Source organism: Peromyscus californicus, unplaced genomic scaffold (assembly GCF_007827085.1).
Source record: "Peromyscus californicus insignis strain IS unplaced genomic scaffold, ASM782708v3 Scaffold_14__1_contigs__length_90479793_seg_2, whole genome shotgun sequence".
Taxonomy (NCBI): Eukaryota; Metazoa; Chordata; class Mammalia; order Rodentia; family Cricetidae; genus Peromyscus; species Peromyscus californicus.
Window position 1 is genome coordinate 43,708,079 of NW_026294436.1, and position 18,279 is coordinate 43,726,357.

Here is an 18,279-nt window from a genome sequence, read left to right on the forward strand (position 1 = left end):
GGTAAGAGGCAGTATATGAGAGAAATAGACATCACAGACCATCATGGGACAGTTATTAGACAAAATCCACCAATTTCCCACTGTGTGGAATGTGGACAAGGCTGCATTAGAGAATTGTTTGACTATGTGCATGGTTACTAGATGATTGGAAGGATCTATACTTGGCTGAGCTAGGGGGAGGTCTTTGCTCCACTCCTTGGCATTCCTATAAATAGCCCTTTAGAAGAGATAGAAGGGGCCTGTGGATAAGATCCAGGACCTCCCAAGGCTATACTGGGTTTGTTCCTCTCCCCTCTATCCTTCTATCTAACTATTTCTCACTTCAGCCCTCCTCAGGAATACCCTGGGGGAGTGGAATGTGGGAGTGGGTCTCCCACAGTGGAAATTCAGATATTCACATGATTTCCAAACTTCTAGTCTTTGTACAAATGTCACCATTTTGAGAAACAACCTGAATATAGTAAAAACTTACAGTCCTCTTTAGAGCTCCAGGCGTTTCTGCAATGTTGTTGCCATGTTACCTTCTAACAACAAAAAAAAAAACCTTATGTATTACATGTTCTGTTCATTGTCTGTCTTCCTACCACCATTAAAATATAAGCTTCAACAGGGCATGAATTTTATTTTCATCTTTTTTGTTCATTTCTATTTTCCTAGCTCCTGGAACCTCAAAGGAACTCAGTATGTATTTGTTGTTTTCATTATACAAACTTGGATTGAACAATATAGAATGAATATGGCTATAGAGCTGAATAAGTCATGGTACTTGCTGTAAGGAACTTAGCAAATGATACTAACTACAAAGACAGTAATAACTACAAGGGTCATAGTTATTATTAATCAAACATGATCTAATCATGGTGCTGCACTTGCCACACCATCTAATTTAATTGTCACAATAACCCTCAGAGGAAGATGTTGTATCCACTTTATTAATGAGATAATGAAATCTTAGAATATATATATATTATTGGTTCCAGGAAATATGTATTATATTTATCACATATATAATCTATAATGTATGTTATTGGTCCAAGGTAACAGAATGATAGTGCTTTGTTGGAACTTCAACTTAAGAGTCTATTACTCCAGGATCCAAGGACTGATTTCTAATCTTTTAAAATTATTTAACCAAACATATATTAAAATAACAAAATGATTCTGCTAATCCACAAACATCCATCACTCATCTTCAACCAACAGTGATAAATCCATGGCTAGCCCAGCACCCAGAGTCCACAGTCTTCACCATTTAAAATGATGAATTATGGAGAATAGAAAATTGACCTTCCACCAGCAGAAAGAAGATAGGGCCATGCATGGGAGAGGTTAGGGAGCTCTTGTGAGGCTGAAGTTTCTTTCCCCTCTTTGTAAGCTGATGCTTTATGTTTCATAGAAAGCTGAGAGGAACAGCAAGTTCTACCTTCACTTTTAACTGAGTTCGGCACGTGTAAGTGAGTTTTTATCCAAAGGGAGATAGAATGAGAACTCATCTGGGTAAATGTGCCTGTTTAATTTGAGACAGAAGAAGCTTCTGCTTGGTTTCTTTAATGTCAGGGGACTCAGAGACCAGAGAAACAAGTTCACGGTGGGAGACAAAGTAGCCAGGACAAGATCACATGTCTCTAGTTGGGCTTTAGGAGTTGATAACTGATGGTGAGTCAGCCAAGTGGATGTGCTGTAAACAGCTTCTGTTAAAGTATGGATTCAACGTCCTGAGTGTGAAACTGTTGACACAGAGGAACCACATCACTTGAGTGTAACCATGGTGTGCTAGGAAGCCTGATTCCCCAAAGACTCAAGTACAACTGTTGAAACCTTTCTCTGAAACCCCATCATTGGCAATTTATTTCTATTTGCCATGGAGGAATACCCCCTGAAGTGACTGAGAATGTAGTAGGCAACAAGGGCCAGGTTACTGTTTTTTTTTTTTTTTTTTTTTTATCAAGGTGTCAGCAGGATGGCCAGATCGTCAACCCAGTTTGGGATTTCATAGGCATAAGATTCTGTACCTAATTGCTCTCCATGAATCATTCTTGTCAGGTTGTTTTACTGAGCATATTTTGTGTTTAAGTGCAGCAAAATCTTTTTGGGTTTTGATAGTCATTATAATAATTTCTCTGAGGAATGAAGGGCCATGATCACAGATTTTCACCTACAGAAGTTTGTCCAGAAAGACTGAAGCATCATGGTTCCTGGATAAGTCAGGTCTACCAGGACCTGTCACTCCTTGCTGGCCATAATTTCCAGGATCTTGCTTCCAGAAGAGCTGCCTGATAAAGCAGTTAACAGGATAGGCTTTCCAGAGAGAGCTCCCCATGTTCAAGTCCCACTGTGCCATTTGGTAACTTCATGATCATTAGCATACTATTAACCATTCAGGGTCTTAGTCTCCTCTCAGTAAAATGGGGATAACAAGAGAGTCTGACTCATAAGATTGTTCTGAGAATAAAGTGAGTTAATACATAATTAAAAAGAGAGAATGGTGCCTGCAAATATCAAATGCTTAGCAAATGATGACTGCTTTCACAAACACTTCTCCAGACTGTAGGCTATCCTCCATGGCTAGTGAATCTCCCAACTCCGCACTCACTCCTTAAAGTAATTGGAGTAATACAGCTGGCTTGCAATACCACTCTTGTCCTGTAAGAGTTCCCTACTCCCTATGGGCGATACTTTCCATATCAAATTCCTCAACATTTAAGAGGTGTTCAGCAATAAAATAAATGAAAGTTTTAAGATATACATACATGTATACATATATGTATGAACTATTTAGCTAAACATGTTCCTTTCTCATGGACAGCAAACCTCTCAGTGTATTTGGGACATAATGATGTTCCTCCAACCTTTCTAATCATAGAATCCTTCCCCCTATTTGACAACTATTAACCAATTGAGGGACACTCAGTCTATTAACCAGAATCTGGGTACAATTTTATTCAGTTAGTCTAAAATGGTGTTTTTCAATGTGTAGTCTTTACATCATGTGCGTGTTAAAATGTAGCTTTCTACATTTCAGGTAAGACCTAGAGAATCAGAGTCCTTGGGGAAGGCACTGGAGATGCTGCATTTTAATAAGCTCCCCGGGTGCACATTAAAATTTGAGAGCCACTGCCTTACAGGAAAACCTTCCCAAATTTTACACTTCTATAAATTTGAGGTTCTGAATATTGAATACCCTCTGTAGAAAGGACGCTTGGTGACTTTTCAGCAAGTCATACTTTCATAAAAATGGGTGTGGTGAGATAAATAGTGAGATCTGTGCAGTGTTTGTTTTGTTCTGTTAATTTTGTGAATAAAGAAGTCTTCCCAGTGACTGACAGTGTGCCAGGAAGGAGGGGCTAAGCTGATAGACAAGCCTCAACTCCTGCCTTCAGAGTGCTTTGTCTGTGACTGAGAAGGGAGGCACACACTGCTTATCCCCCCCCCCCCCCCCCCCCGCCCTTTATATCACTGTGGGGCATCGACTGTAGTCACCTTCGTGATCAGGTCCACCAGAGGACAAGGGACTTATTCTGGAAGGCAAGATGAGTCAGGAAAAATTTCTCTTCTACTTGGTCTAGTCACAAATGAACCATCAAGACATTGGCCTTGTTTGTTTTATGGTATCCTGAGGAGGGAGAGAGGGTGTGGTGGAGGACCAGAGTAAAGAGGCACACAAAGCAAAGGATATAAGGGCAAAAGGAAAGAAAATGTAATAACTAATGAGTTGTGGGAAGAAGGAAACCCGAGTGCTGATTCTGTTCAGTTTAAGGTGAGAAATAACAGGATTAGAATGTCAAACTGCTGAGTCCTGAAGACTTGACCATAAACCTCTAAGCTCTCTGCCTTGTTTTTTTTTTTTTTTTTCTGCACTCACTAATTAAATCATGTCTTGAAATATATAAAACGAAATAAAATAAAATGCTTTGAGTCCAGCAGACCAGACTGCACAGCATCAGCCCATAAGGGGCTGGGCTTCTTCTAACTGATGCACAGATTTATGAAGAACTGCTTACAGGAGGACCTCACAGCATATTTAAAGTAGTGTCTAGGAGCCAAACACTACATGGTTCCAACAAGAGAAATGACCAGGAAAAGCTCAGAAACCCAAATCAGGGGTTATAGCCACTTTCACGTCCCTTGTCCCTTTCATCATTTGCACCCCCTTTCCAGCTAATAGCTTTAAGAACTGTTCAATGTCTGGCACAGAAAGCTTGCTGTGTAGGTAGCTTCCTCTCTCTACTCACTCAGTTTATGAAAATACAGTGTCTGTGTTCCACTCTTGGTAGATGGCATTTTTATAGCCAAATGTCTGACTCAAGCACCTGAGGCCACCATGAGTCCATTTTCTGCGTCCCTCCTCACTCTTAGGCAGGGCAAGTTTGCCATAAACTGAGAATTTAACTGATGAAAGTCCCAGCAGATATTCTGGCCCCGCGCTCTTCTGTTGTTTGACTGCGCAAAATCTATCATTCCTCTATATGCATATGGCATGTGTCAACTGTTTTAAAATTAGCCAATTTTCCTAAGCATAAAAATGGATTTTTGTCATATCACATGAACCATATATCACAAAAACAAACCAGGTTTTGTTATGGCCTTTTTTTCCCTTTCCAAAATGCATTAAGTCTTTCTAACTCACTGCCAAATCCATTTCACTCACTGCATTTGTGAGATACATTTAAAGAAACCAAGCAGAGGGCAAAAAAAAAAAAAAATCTCATACAGTGCCATCATCTGGAAAGAAATCCAGTTCATTACCAAACCAACCACGCCTAGGAGGCTGGACTGCTGGTGAATCTTCTGAGTGATCAATAAATACAGCATTTGCATGCTGCTCTGCACTGGAAGCTTAAGATAGGGGGGAAATCATAAAAATAAAAGTAAGATTAGGAACAGAACTGTCACAGAGTGGGCATTCTTCAAACACTAGCCATTATAGGTGGTAATTCTGCAATATTTCATGCCCCCAAGCAATCCTGGGCTGTGAATTTTGCTACATCCATTTTATAGTTGCATGCACTGAGGCTTGTGTGGTAAAGTAAGTGGGCAAGAACACATGCCCTAACAGGCTGCCAAAGATGTGTACTCCATTTAGTGGTACCTGAGCCTCTCCTCTCAATGACTAAGGTCTTTCCCATGAATTAATGAAAACTCATTAAGCATCTAGGTTTATATATATATATATATATATATATATATATATATATATATATATATATATCTCGAGACACCACCAGCTTTCTTCTTCTGATGAGGGTTATATAGATAGGTGTTATCTTTAAGGAGTGTGCACTGGAGAAGGCCTCTGTTGAACAATTCTTTGCAAGCTTCTATACAATGCCTTCTAATATTGCTAGAAGTGGCTGTTATCCAGGCCACTGTCTATTCTGCACATTGAGGGGCTTGTAATATTTCTGAAAAGGGGGAAACATGGGACTTCCACTTGGATTAAAATCCGTGAATTTCTCTCTTGAAATGCTCCAGTGTTAATTGGGAGGGCAGCACATTAAAACATTATTAGTCATTAATACTTCACTACAAATGAGTTGATCAGGATACTGCGAGGTGTGAAGGGGCCCCAGGGAAACTATCTTCTTGATGGAGGTGGTAGGGAATTGCCGAAAGTGGCAGCCTCCGGGTTGCCAAGGGGCTCAGCAGGGGCTGAAAGAGATGCTGCCTATTGGGCACAAAGAAGCGTGGCTCAGAGAAGGGACCGGACCTAATCGGCTTAGTTCTGGACAGGATTGCTTCTACAAACGTAGCCAGCCTTTCCCACTCCTCTATACCCACGCACACACACGCACGCATGTGTGCCAGGCTATGCCTTGGGAGCTTACCAGAAGTGCACTTCATATAAGGCCAGCCACCTCTAGACAAGAACCTTCTCAGCTTGGAGGCCAGGCGGGGGGGCTTGTAACACAGGCTTTTGCCTCTAGGGGTCTCCAGAGCCCGGAGGCTTCAGGAGGATGCTGACCTTATTCTGTGATTCCTGAGTCTCAAATCCCAAAGGGCAAAGATTGTGGAAGAGGCACGGAGCTCAGGAAGCCTCTGAGGACCTATCACCCACAGGAACGCTGCTCATCACCTGCGCCCGTTCCTTGTCTGATAACATATTTATAGTATGCTAAGTGGCCGGATACAGCGAAGGGGAGGCAGAAATGAGCGGCCCCTGCAGTTGTTATCTACCGCCTAGGCGTTTCTATACCTCAAGGGAATTGGGAGGATTTCTCTGGATCCACACCCCACACTCTCAAAGTAACTCAACTCTCAAGGCTGAAGCTTCACTGGAGTCTGTGCTCGCAGCCAGACAACCTCCAGCTCAGGATGTTACACCCTGCACAAAGCCCCCAAGTGAGGAATGGAGGTGGATACCCTCAAACCATGGCTGCCACTGAGCCTTGACCCTGATGAACAGGCTACTTCTGAGCTAGAGGATCAAGAACAGAAAGGCCAAGGAAGGGGACCCACAGCATGGGTCTGTGAGGACAGGAAAGCCTTGTGAAAACAAAGAGGTGAAGCCCAACCTCACAACTGAAGCATGTTGGTCTCCACTAAGAAACTTTGAGTGAGGTAGGCTAACATTGTTTCCATCTGATATAGAATCTTCAGGGGTTAGTCAGACTTAATCCACTCTACCCACCCTTAATATCCCAACACTACCAGGCATGGTGGGGGGTGCCAGGCATACCTTTAATCTTAGCACTTGGGGAAGCCAAGACTTGGGAGAATCTCTTTGAGACCCACCCTAGTCTACTTTACAAATTCCAAGTCAGGCCAGCCATTATTACACACTGAGACCTCGTCTAAAAACAAACAGAAATTCCCAGTACCATTATTCTCCCACTGGCGAGATCTCAGATCAGTGTCAAGCAACTCTCCTTACTCGATTCTTCTCATTTTCAAATTGAGAACAGTGAAATGCACTCCACAGGGGGAAGGGGATTGGAATAAAAGGAGATTGCACATGTATCGTAGTCAGTGTCTGGTACAGTTCCTGGCACACAGCAGGTGTTTATTCATAGACACTGAATTTCATGCATTTTCAATCATTGAGAATAAGGGAGAGCAGTAATTTGTCCTAGTCTCACTGAATGTCACAGATGTGTCTGAGTTGGCAAAGGTCTTACATTTTATGATCAATTTTAATATGTCACCTATTATTTTAAACAAATGGCAAGTCTTGCTTTTTGAAAGATTTCTATAGTGCATGCTTCTCAGTGTGTTTTTCAAGGAGCTTTTAAAACTCCAAGGAGGTGCCTTGGGCAGAACTCTTGACTGAGGAAAGAAGCGTGGGATGATCCAGCTCCAGGCACCTAGGTCTGTTCCAACTAGAGCCTTCCACATGTATTGGCTGTATTAGGATTCTAGATGAAGGTTTATTAATGACAGTCTCTTGCTTTCCCAAAAGGTTAAAAATCTTGTGTAGTTCAGGAAACCTTTCCTCCAAGCCTAAGGATACTCATCTCTAACTTTGTTTTCAAAGCCTTGATCTTTTGAAAAACTGTAACACACCTGTATTCAGAAATGGTGACACTTGAAATTTTCAGCCTGCTGTACTAATTGCATGGGATGTGTAAAGCTTTGCACTAGAAACTCTTTTGGGTTTTTGTCTGGGTTTCTGTTTTGGTTTGTTTTGCCTGCTTTTGCACCCCCAAGTGTTCCCATTTAGGTTGTATTTTTACCATACATCAGCCCTGGTGGCCTGCTCCTAGGAATCCTTTCAGAGTCTAAGAATGCATGTATCCCACTCATGAAACATCAGCTCGGATATTTGAGTAGCTCCTCTTACTGTGACCACTGAGTCACCCTTTTCCTAGGACACAACGTGGGACAAGGATATATTGCAGAGTCTAATGTTTGAGCAAATGGCTTTTGCATCTGATAGATTTAGGATCAAGAATTCTGCCTCATCCAAACTGGGAGGACTTGGATGGGTTATTTAATCTCTGGGAACTTCAACTGCCTTATCAGTAAACAGAAAATAACCCATTTGAGATGGTTTGTCACATGATTAGAGGAGAAAGTGCCTGGAAAGCAATAGATTGGGAGTTGGTACTTGGGAATGATTCTTAGGGAATACCTGATTCACTGCCCTCAACAGAAGGTGAAGGCAGTATCAGCTCTCATTGGCTATGTCTGGGTCCCAACTTTGCCCTCCGTGGAAGCTAGCATTTTGCAAGCACTCATATTTGGAGACACAGAAACAGCAGCGACCATTTTCTGAATGCCTATTTTGAGGCAAGTACTTTGTGGATATTTTTCATTCATTGTCTCTAATACTCAGGAGATGTTATCGTTTCCATTTTGTTAGATGGAGATACTTGTAGCTTCATAGAAGTTATGTAAACAAGTTGATGTCACACAGCTGGCCAGTAACCAAAACAGGACTGAAGCTGGTCTGACCCAGAACTTGGTGGCCTCTCTTCTCCTGATGGCTCTCAGAGCTTCCCATCGTGAAAGTCAGAAAACCTGGTGCAGTAATTAGAACCTGAGTAGGTCCTTTGCACTTTACTGGATTTGGTCTGCAAAATAGGAATGGGACTCACTTCATAAGTTAAGAATAAAAATTAAGTGAGATATTACAACCCAGAATGAGCCTAGTACATTTTTTTTTACCATTTTAAGATGTATCTTAAAATAGTTATGAACCTGTTCCAGCTAAGTTTTACCTGCTCTCCAAATCGTTTCTTAAACTTTTAGTTATAAAAATGTCCCAAGGGGGGGGCAAGCAAATACATTGATATATGATGTGGATGTACCTGAAGACAGAAATCATGACCAGGCTGGCATTCAGCAATCTGTGAACATCTCATAAGCTGCCTTCCCCTCTGCATGCCCCTCCTTGATCAAATTCCCATTTCTCCCTCTAGTCCAATTCACTTTTCATCTCGTTAAAAAATAATTTGCGTTTTCCCTTTTGTGCACACCTCTGGGTTGTCTCTACCCTTTGCTGTGCCCGTCACTTTACTAAGGTTCTGAATGACACTTGGTTCACAGGAGATAAGTAAAATAAAATGGTTCATCAAAGCCATGGTGCGTGTGTGCATGTGTGTGTGTGTGTGCGTGTGCGTGTTCATGTGTCCTTTCTTTCTACCCTTGTCAAGAGCAGCAAGCTGTACACCTTATGAGCCATGTCTTCACCCTGAAGAACAAGAGGAACCAATGGGCTGGTGGAGGGGAGGTTGGAAGCATCTGGACTATTGGCTACTCCCAAGACTCCCTAGACTGAATCTGGCGCTTCCAGGGTGAGGGTTGAACCACATCAACAGGAACTTCAGGTACCCTTGTGCCCTCTTTGGATGCCCAGATTCACCCCTATTCTCCATCCAGATGCATCCCTATCTACCTTTCTCGGACAAGTCACACCTCAAATTAAATGCTACCTCTTATAAAAGTCCTTCCCTGAACACTACCCAGTCATGCTCTCCTACAATATCCTATTTTTTTTTCTTTTCTATTATCACTATCTGAAATTGTCCCATTTATTTGCTTGCTTGTATGATTATTTTTGAAGACCATACTGAAACCTATGGACTCAGGACCTAAACTGTGTGGAATGCGAGCTCCCAGACATACTAGCTGTTGTGACTTTGAACTAGTAGTTTTTTTCCCCCTCTCTCTCTTAAACATATTTATTTGTATGTTTTATTTATGTGTATGCATGTGTTTGCCTTTGCACATGTGTGTCATGTGTGTGCAGATGCTCAGAGAGGCCAGAAGGTGGTGTTAGACCATCTAGAGCTGGAGTTACAAGCAATTGTGAGCTGCCCAACAAGGGTGCTGGGAACTGAGCTCAGGCCCTCTGGAAGAATAGCACACACTCTTGACCACAGAGCCGTCTCTCTAACCCTAGTTGTTTCACTTCTCTGAAATTCCAGTTAATCTTATATAAGATAGAAAGGATGAAGTTAGTGTATAGGATCACTATGATAAGTAAACGAATTGATGCATAGAAAGTCTTCAATGCAGGACCTGACACATAAATGCTATGAAAGTGTTAGCCATTATCAGCAATGGCCATAAGAGCCATAGTGCTACATTTTTCCCTCCAGAATGGAAGCGCCCAGATGACAAGGCTTTGGTGACTTCTGGCCTCTGCTCAATCTCTTATGCTAGGGAGCAGGGCTTGTTTTCCAATAACATGCTCCCTGTATTCAGTACTTCCTAAGAACTGTGTCTTAGAACCCAATCTCAACCCCACTGCTCGAACCACATAAACAAATCATTACGTTGTTGTGAATATAGTGAAGGAGAAGATTTGAGCAAGAAGTGTAGGAGTATAGAGAAAGAGGCAATTAATTCTGTCCCAGAGTCTCTGGGAAGCCTTCGCAGAGGAGATAATGTTTACAGAGTCTTGAATCTCAGTAACCCCTCAGGAAGCAGAGACTAGGACAGCAGAGGGAGGCCGCTGCCGGAAAACACTGTGGTACAGCTAAGGGCCAGAGGGCCAAGGCGTCACTGCAGGCTGTGGTGCAAAGGCTTGGGGACACACAGAGGCTGAGGACCAGCTCACGGAGGAGCTCTGTTTGTCAGGCTAAGAAATTTGGATTTCATTCTGATGCTCGTGGGGAGCCACAGGAGAATTGCAATGAGAGGCGAGGCATAATCAAATTTACCATTTTGAAATATCACTCTGACTGCAAGGAGGAAGCAGACCTGGCTAGCCCTCCAGGCAGGAAACAGGGAGAGCAAATGTAGGAAGGTCCAGGCAAGAAGATAGGAGTGTCTGACTTCAGAGAATGGAAGGGAGGGGGCAGTGACAAGGAGTGCAAGGCTTCTAGAAATCACTAGAAACACCTTTTCCAGGGTTGCTGATTGGTTGGATGAGAGTGGGGAACAGTGGGAGAGAAAGTAAAGGGCCAGTATAATTCATCTTTTTGGTTTTGTTTTGGTTTGGTTATCTGTTGTTGTTGTGTGTTGTAGGTACATGTTAGTGTAGGGGTATGCAGGCCCAAGTGTTCAGATGCAGAGGCCCAGAACAGGATGTCTAATATCTTCCTGGATGGCTCCCTGCCTTGCTGCCTTGAGACAGGGTCTCTCACTCAACCAGAAGCTTGTCACTTCCGATGGGCTGGCTGGTGTGTGAGCCCTCCATATCTGCCCGTTTCCATTTCCCAATACTGCATTGACAGACACTTGCATCGATGCTGGGTTGGTTTGGGCTGTTTGTTTTTCACATGGGTGCTGGGGATTTGAACTCAGGTCCCCAAGTCTGCAAAGCAAGCTCTCTTACCCAATGAAGCATCTCCCTAGCCTTTGTTTTGTGAAGCAGACAGAGTCTTGCTAGTCTTGGCTGGCCTGGAGCTCACTGTGTGGAAGAGGTTGGTCTTGGATTTTCATTGCCCCTTCTGCTTTCTCTTCCTCCCCAGTGCCAGGATTACAGATGTGTTCCATTAAGCCCAACCTCACATTTCTTTATCGTGTCTCTGGAGGTGTGATTGTGTCATTTGCTGAAGCAGGTATTGGGGGAAAGAAATGACTACGAGTCTAGTTTGGGATACTCAAACCATGAGGGTATCAATTTGGAGATCTTTAGCAGGAAATGGGCATAATATTTGCTGAATGTCTACAATGTACTGGAGCTATATTTGGTACTCTGCCCTATTTCTCATTGAGAACTCAGAGAGGGAACACAGTTGTGCTTATAGGTGCTGAGACAAGCCTGTGAGAGGTAGTAATGCCTCTTTCTCGTGGTTCATATTTAAGAACTGCAAGCAAGACTGAATGAATAGCATATAAAGAGGAGGATTAGAAAATAGAGTCATAAGGGTCATTTGGAGATAGATCTTGGCAAACACAGGGGGGAGATAATAATTGCCCCTCAGGAGTGTTGTGTGAATCAGGTGAAATACAGCTTGGGAAAATATTTTCAAAAATGATAGAAGGCTAAGTAAATATCACAAGTTCTAGGCATGTCCAAACCTTATCTTATTTTTCCCAAACCTTATCTTAATGACTAACAATAATAGCATAATAATGATGAAGGGGTTATAGTATTCCAATCTGCAAATAACAAATAAAATTTGATCCTCCTGTCTTCCCATTTTAATTGATAATTTGGTAAATAATCTTTAAAACATAGTGGTGGCTCTTCTTTCTCCCTTCCACACTAAAACATGTCTGTTTTGAAAACTGAAAAACTCATGGGAAGGGAGGTCATATGGTAGTAGAGATAAGAGAGAAGGGGATGCTTTGGAAGGGACCCTGAAGGTCACTCGCTCAGTTAGTTCTACCAACATCACTTTAAAAGAAAAAAGGAAGAAAAAGGAAAAATGAAAAAGAAAATGGGTGAAACCATGAGGCCTCTCCCCAACTCACTCTGGGCATATGAGCTGAGAGCTGCATTGATTCGTAAATGCTTCCAGTGGGCTGAGTCACAGTTAGCTAGGTCCCTCCTCAAATAAATATAGGCCATGTAAGCTATTTGTGTTCCTTGCTTTTAAATTTCAGAAATCCATGCCCAGAGGCTCCCTCTGGGCTGCTCTTGACCTCACCCTCCACATTCTCTTTTTATGTCTCTGGCTCCTCCTGTCTCAAGCTTCGCCCTTTTTTTCTGCCATTAACCAGCCACTTCTCTGCAGGCCCTGGCCAGCACAGTCTAAAAGAAAGGCAACGTCTGGTACCTGTCTTAAAAACTCAAAAAGGAATGAGCAGAACTAACAGGAGGCTATTTAACCCAGCATATCATTTTAATCTAAGATAGGTGTAAAACTAGTGATCCTCTTACATTGCTTTCATGTGTGCATGTGGGGTGTTGTTTTTTTTTTTTTTTTCCTTTGAAACAGCATCTCCTATATCCCTTGCAGGCCTCTTACTCTCTGTACAGTTGAGGACGACCTTGAACTTCTCTTCTTCCTGCCTCCACCTCCTAAGTAGTAGGATTACCAGGTGTGCATCACCATGCCTGGTTTATGTGATGCCAGAGATAAATACCAGGACTTTGGGCATGCCAGGCAAGCACTGTTATCAACTGACTTACACACCTAGTCCCTTATATAGTTTTTTAAAAAGTAAATCTTTCCAATCCAAGGTGCATTTTATGATCCCAACACACATTTCCAGAGCTCCTGGGCTACCTGTCGAGTTCGTGGGTAGATTTTGCTTGTAATAGTTCCTCACTTTACAAAGTCTGGCAACTCAGGTGTTGTAGCATTGCAAGTGAGTTTTAGAAAAATAAATAATGGGACTGGATTAGCCATTGAAGATCGCCGGCCGTGGTTCTACCTCCCTCTGCCTAACAGAGTGATAATTTAAAGGGGACCAACCTGCACCAGCATGTTCAGAGAAGGCTAGCCCTCTGCAGCCTGCATAACTGAGCCTTCTGACCCTTCCCTCTGAAACAGAGCAGGGTTTCCTCCAAAACTATGAACCACACAGCATGTGCCCCCAAATGGCAGTGGATGCTTCTGCAAGCAAAGAGAGAAGATGCCCCGCTCTCAGCCCAGCTACATGGTCATTAGCGCAAGGGTGCTGGTAGACACAAGGATGACAGCATAGTTAAGGGTAGGAGCTTCAAGAGAGAGTTAATGTCTCTGAAGATCTGGTCCCCGATTGCACTCTTGGGCCAAAGTCCAAAAAGAGACTGGGCTCCTGGAGAATTTCCTCCAGACCTCACACAAGTCACGGTGCGAATTGTGGCAAGTCATCCTCTTCTCATGCCCAGTGGAAGCATTCTGTATTCTAGGAATGGAGCCATTCATGCAGTAACATGCAGCCTGCATGATGCTTCGAACCAAGAGAAGACCAAGATCGCTATGCAGCCAGTCCTTTCACAGGACCTATGCTCTCCCTGATCTTTGCTCTGGGAGAGAGGCTGATTCCTGGAGCAAGTGTGCCTAGCTAGCTGGCTGGAGCCTTCTCCTGGTAGAAAGCAGCAGCCTTAGACTTCCCTTGGTGCTGCCCAGGCTGACACTATGCCTCTCCCCTTCCTTGCTCTGCTGAACAATCACAGTACCTCGTGGTACAGCTGCGGGCAGTACCACTCCCCACCCCCTCCTGCTTTTTTGTGGTCTCCTCCTTTGTGACTGCTACAGCATATGTTTTATTAAAAGAGGAAGAGAAGAGGAGACAAGAGGTTATGTACATGGGCATGCTCAAGAATCTTAAGACTGAAAAATCTGCTCAATGCTAAATGCCTAAGGGCTTTGGCATTTTGCCGGCTCCAAGTAAACCCCAAGAGGAACATTTGGGTGGAGAAATAGGAAATGGAGGAAAATCAAAGCTCTCTCTTAAGATGTTCTGATTCTAAAATATAAGAAGATTTTTCTCATGTTCTCTTGAAATTTGCCTGCTTTCCCCACATCCTTGTTCAAATTTTCGGATATGAAGTGGATAGGATCTCTGTCATTGAGTAATGTTTTTCCTGTTGTGTGTGGATTACACCTGAGAGTGGGTATTAGGCCAGGTAACTTTTTTGATGCCTAATGAGATGCCCAGTATTTCAGAGACCTGTGATTGGGGCTTGGACCAACTTCTTCTGGGCCATACATGTTTAATGTAGTTAACCCAGATATATAGGATTTCCAGGCTGCAAGAGAAGTGGCCCCAAAGAATCGTGCAAACCATGACATTTCCAGCGTGTGCCACAGCAAGTTTCTCTATCAACTGGAACCCTTCATCTCCTCTGCCTACCCAAAAAGATTCCACCCCAACTCTCAAAGCTCAATTCTAATTCTCCTTTCTTGGAATACTGATAGCTCTTATTATCAGTGCAGATCAATGGCCGATTAATAAGGTCAGCCTTTTGACTTCTCTTGTATTGAGCTTCTGTTTAGAACTTACACCATCCATTTACCTTTGCCCAGATATAGGCCTATTTTCCCAAGTAGACTACAAAATCATGGAGGACAAAGTTTTCTAAGTCTTTTGTCCCTCACTACCCTGACATACTGACAGAGGAGGAACCCCAGGTCACACCACAGCTTCTCAGTCTTGTAAAGTATAAAGTAACCAAGTCATCGCTGAGATGAAACTATGCCTTCGAAGAAGCCCATAGGGCTGAGGCTGGTGAAGGAGCAATAAGACCCAGACCCATCCATGACATCCCCTACTGTTGTGTGACCGAGGTAAGACAGATCCCCTCCTGGCATGCTTTGCTCTTCCCTTTCCAAAAAGGAGGCCGAAACCCTGTAGCTCTACATCTTGGGGTAACCAAAGACAAATGAGACAATAAACCATGTGAGGATTAATTAGAGGACTTCTGTAAATCCTCCCAGCTCTTTAGGAAAGGAGGCCTTTATAAAATGTATGCTAAGACTTAATATTTAAGGGAAAGAATTGAACCTCCAGAAATAACACCACACTGTGTTTGTTCAAACACCAGCCAGGAACCTGAACACTGAACATTCCAGTCAGCAGAAAGTGCCCACACAGTACCTCCAGTCCCTTCAGATTACCTCTTGTTTGTGAGTGGAGAGGGATTCTGGAGCACCCTCTCGGAGGGATAGGTCTTAGGTGGTGCTCCCTAGGTGCTAGCCTGTACCTTGGGGAAGGGGATCAGGAGGAGCTGATGACGCAGGGATGTTCTGTGCCCTCTGGCTCTGCTCAGTAAACAACCTGTCAGGAGGCCAGATAGGAACACTCAGAAGGGGATGATCTTGAAGTCCAAGAAGAGAAGAATGTTTCCCAACCTCAAAAACAGGCCAACATAAGGAGGGTAGGGTCTGTCTGTCCTCCCCAGCTCTTCCTTCCTCAATCTTTCTTGTTTTCACACTGTAGCACACAACACTCCATTCTGGGAGAGGAAAACCAGCTCTATTTTTTTTTTCAGTGAGGAGAGAGAAGTAAGAGTCAAGAATCCTTCTGTCTTCCCCATGGCTGCAGCCAAGCTGTCAACCCCTTTAAAACCAGCTGCTTCCCAGCAGTGAAGCCTCTGGTCTGATGTTTGCACTCTTACCCTCAAACACAGCATCCTGGCTCTGCATCTTTTCAAATCATATCCTTCCTCACAGAAGCAAAGCATGCACCTTTTCCCAGAGTAGGTAGCAGCTATGGTGCTGGTAAGATAGGATCACTATGGCAGCATTGCTTGGTCATGCTCTCAATGCTACACAGCAACTCAGTCCAGGTGAGAAGGAACTCCAGAGGGTCATGTCATAAACAAATAACGTGCATACAGCTGTGTGAAATCAAGAGGGAAAGCACAAACTCCAGCATCACTTTAGCTGTTGCCTGATGTCATCAGACTGCCCCCCAGGGGATTTAGTAGAATTCTTTAGCTGCCTGGTTAATACTGGCATTGCATATCTTTTAAGAGTATGGGCATGGGGTAAGGAAAGGAAAGGTAACAGCATGCACATGTTTAGAAAAAATGTGGGGGAGAAATAATTGACTCATAGTATACATTTAATTCTTCTGGTTGGCCTAGGCTAACATATCACCATCCCTGTTGAATAAGGTCTGGATTATCTTTAATAATTGTTATTCTCTTAGCACATTTGTTCCTTTTCAGGGCAACCTGCTCCCAGGACAGGGGAAAGCACACATATGGTTCTTTACAGAGAGGTCTTCCCAATCATGTTACAGTGCATCCAGTTGATTGTTAGTTAATATTTGGTTTGAGTCTATATACCCTGGATAAATATGTACCATGCAGAAGGACTGCTTGGTGAAGAGAGAACTCCTCTGGACTAGCACAGCAGTGCCTAAGTTCATCCTCCTACTGGGCCGGAACACTCCAGGCATCCATGGCGTGGGCAGGGGCTCGGCACCATGCTTAGTGTTTCTGTGAGCACCAGCTCCCTGCATACAGCTGTGAAAACACACACACACACACACACACACACACACACACACACACACACACACACCACAGGCAGCATTCAACTGTGTATGAACAAGGAGCCAATCTGATAGAGGGTATCAGCAGACCTTTCCCTTCAACACAGCAACATTCCCCTCTTAGTGTCTCCAATCAATTAGGGCTTCTGCTATACCACCCAAGAGAGACTATGGGGTTCACTCTTAGGAATTATTTTTGTCCCTGGTTCCATGTTCATAGAAGAAACAGACTGCCTTCTCAATCGTGCCACTGGGCTTTATGAACATGTGAACAGAGATGTATTGTGCAACACAATATCAGGTCTTTAGCCCCCCCGCCCCAAACACAGTGAACCTCGTGCAGTTCTCTCCAGCATCAGCTAGGCAAGCAAAAGTCCTTGTCATCCTTGGCAATTATGGAGCCCGAACGAATTTTCCAAAGCTAATGGGAGTTGCACTAACTTTGAGGACTTAAACCAGGCAAACACAATATAGGTCAGGCAGAGTGCCCAAGCTCTGTGACAGCCATGCGACACCAGGAGGCAAAACCAGAGTCAGCTCAAACCCAAAGTCCACTGCTAAGCTCCACCTGACAGAAACTAGGGGATGGAATGGGGATTATTCCTTTTGCTTGCAATTGCCAGGCATCAGACAAGGGGGTTGAATGAGGACTCATCAAAATTACAGCGAAAGGGGATACAGAAAACCCACAACCCCCTGCACTGTTACCTTGAATCCTTGCAAAAGCCCTTCTTGCTGTATCAGCTGCTCCCCAAACCACCAAGGACTGCGAGGAGACTCCTAAAAGATGCCCGATTTCTGTGCAACATCTCCAGTGGCAGCCTTCCAAAGTTTTTACTTCATGATTTCTTGTGGCTCTTTCTCCTTTGGGGAAATGCAAAAGCCTCCCCCTCAGCTGGAGAGAGGGAACGGATGTCTCTTTTCAAATTCTCCAATTCTGGGCTTTGCTGTTGCCGCCGCCGCGGCGGCAGCGGTCAGACCACTTGCCTGCTGCTGCCTTGCCGCTGAGCAGCGAGCATCCCAGGCACCCACAGCATCTGTGAAGTGGGATCAGCGCTAGGCTGGGTCGCACGCGGCGTGGGAGAGGTGAGCAAAGTGGGAAGCCAACTGAGGAGTCCCCTGTCCCTCAACCGATGTGAAACCAAGATCTTGCCTTTTTTTTTTTTCCAACTCTAAAGAGACTCACCCGCCCTGTCATCCGAAATCTGTGCCTTGCACATGGGCAGAAACCGTTCCTTAGGCGTCTGGGATCCTTCGGCTGCCTGAGGACCTGCCGGTGTCCTCGGAGCGCTCGGCAGGTGCATTTCCCAAGTCCTCCCGAATCCGCCGAGCTCAGCGGAGGAACTGCGGGATGAGTCGCGAGTCGCTCGGCAGGCAGGCGGATTCCATCCTAAGGCTGCAGCCCGGCGTGTCCCCACTCCGACTCCGCGCTCTGTGCCTAACCAGTGTCACCTGCAGACTCAGACACCAGATGAGTGTCTTAAGATAACAATGCTGCCCTGCCTGCCTCTC

The 18,279-nt window shown here is 44.1% G+C and overlaps 1 protein-coding gene across 2 annotated transcripts in view; it reads right to left on the bottom strand.

Annotated features, from left to right (window-relative positions):
• Brinp2 (BMP/retinoic acid inducible neural specific 2) overlaps window positions 1-18,279 on the bottom strand; it is a 103,021-nt gene extending 84,742 nt beyond the window's left edge. Inside the window, exon 1 of one of the 2 annotated variants that reach the window (XM_052737323.1) lies at window positions 17,954-18,279. The gene's annotated coding sequence lies outside the window, so the exon portion shown is untranslated. The other variant, XM_052737322.1, reaches the window with a different exon arrangement.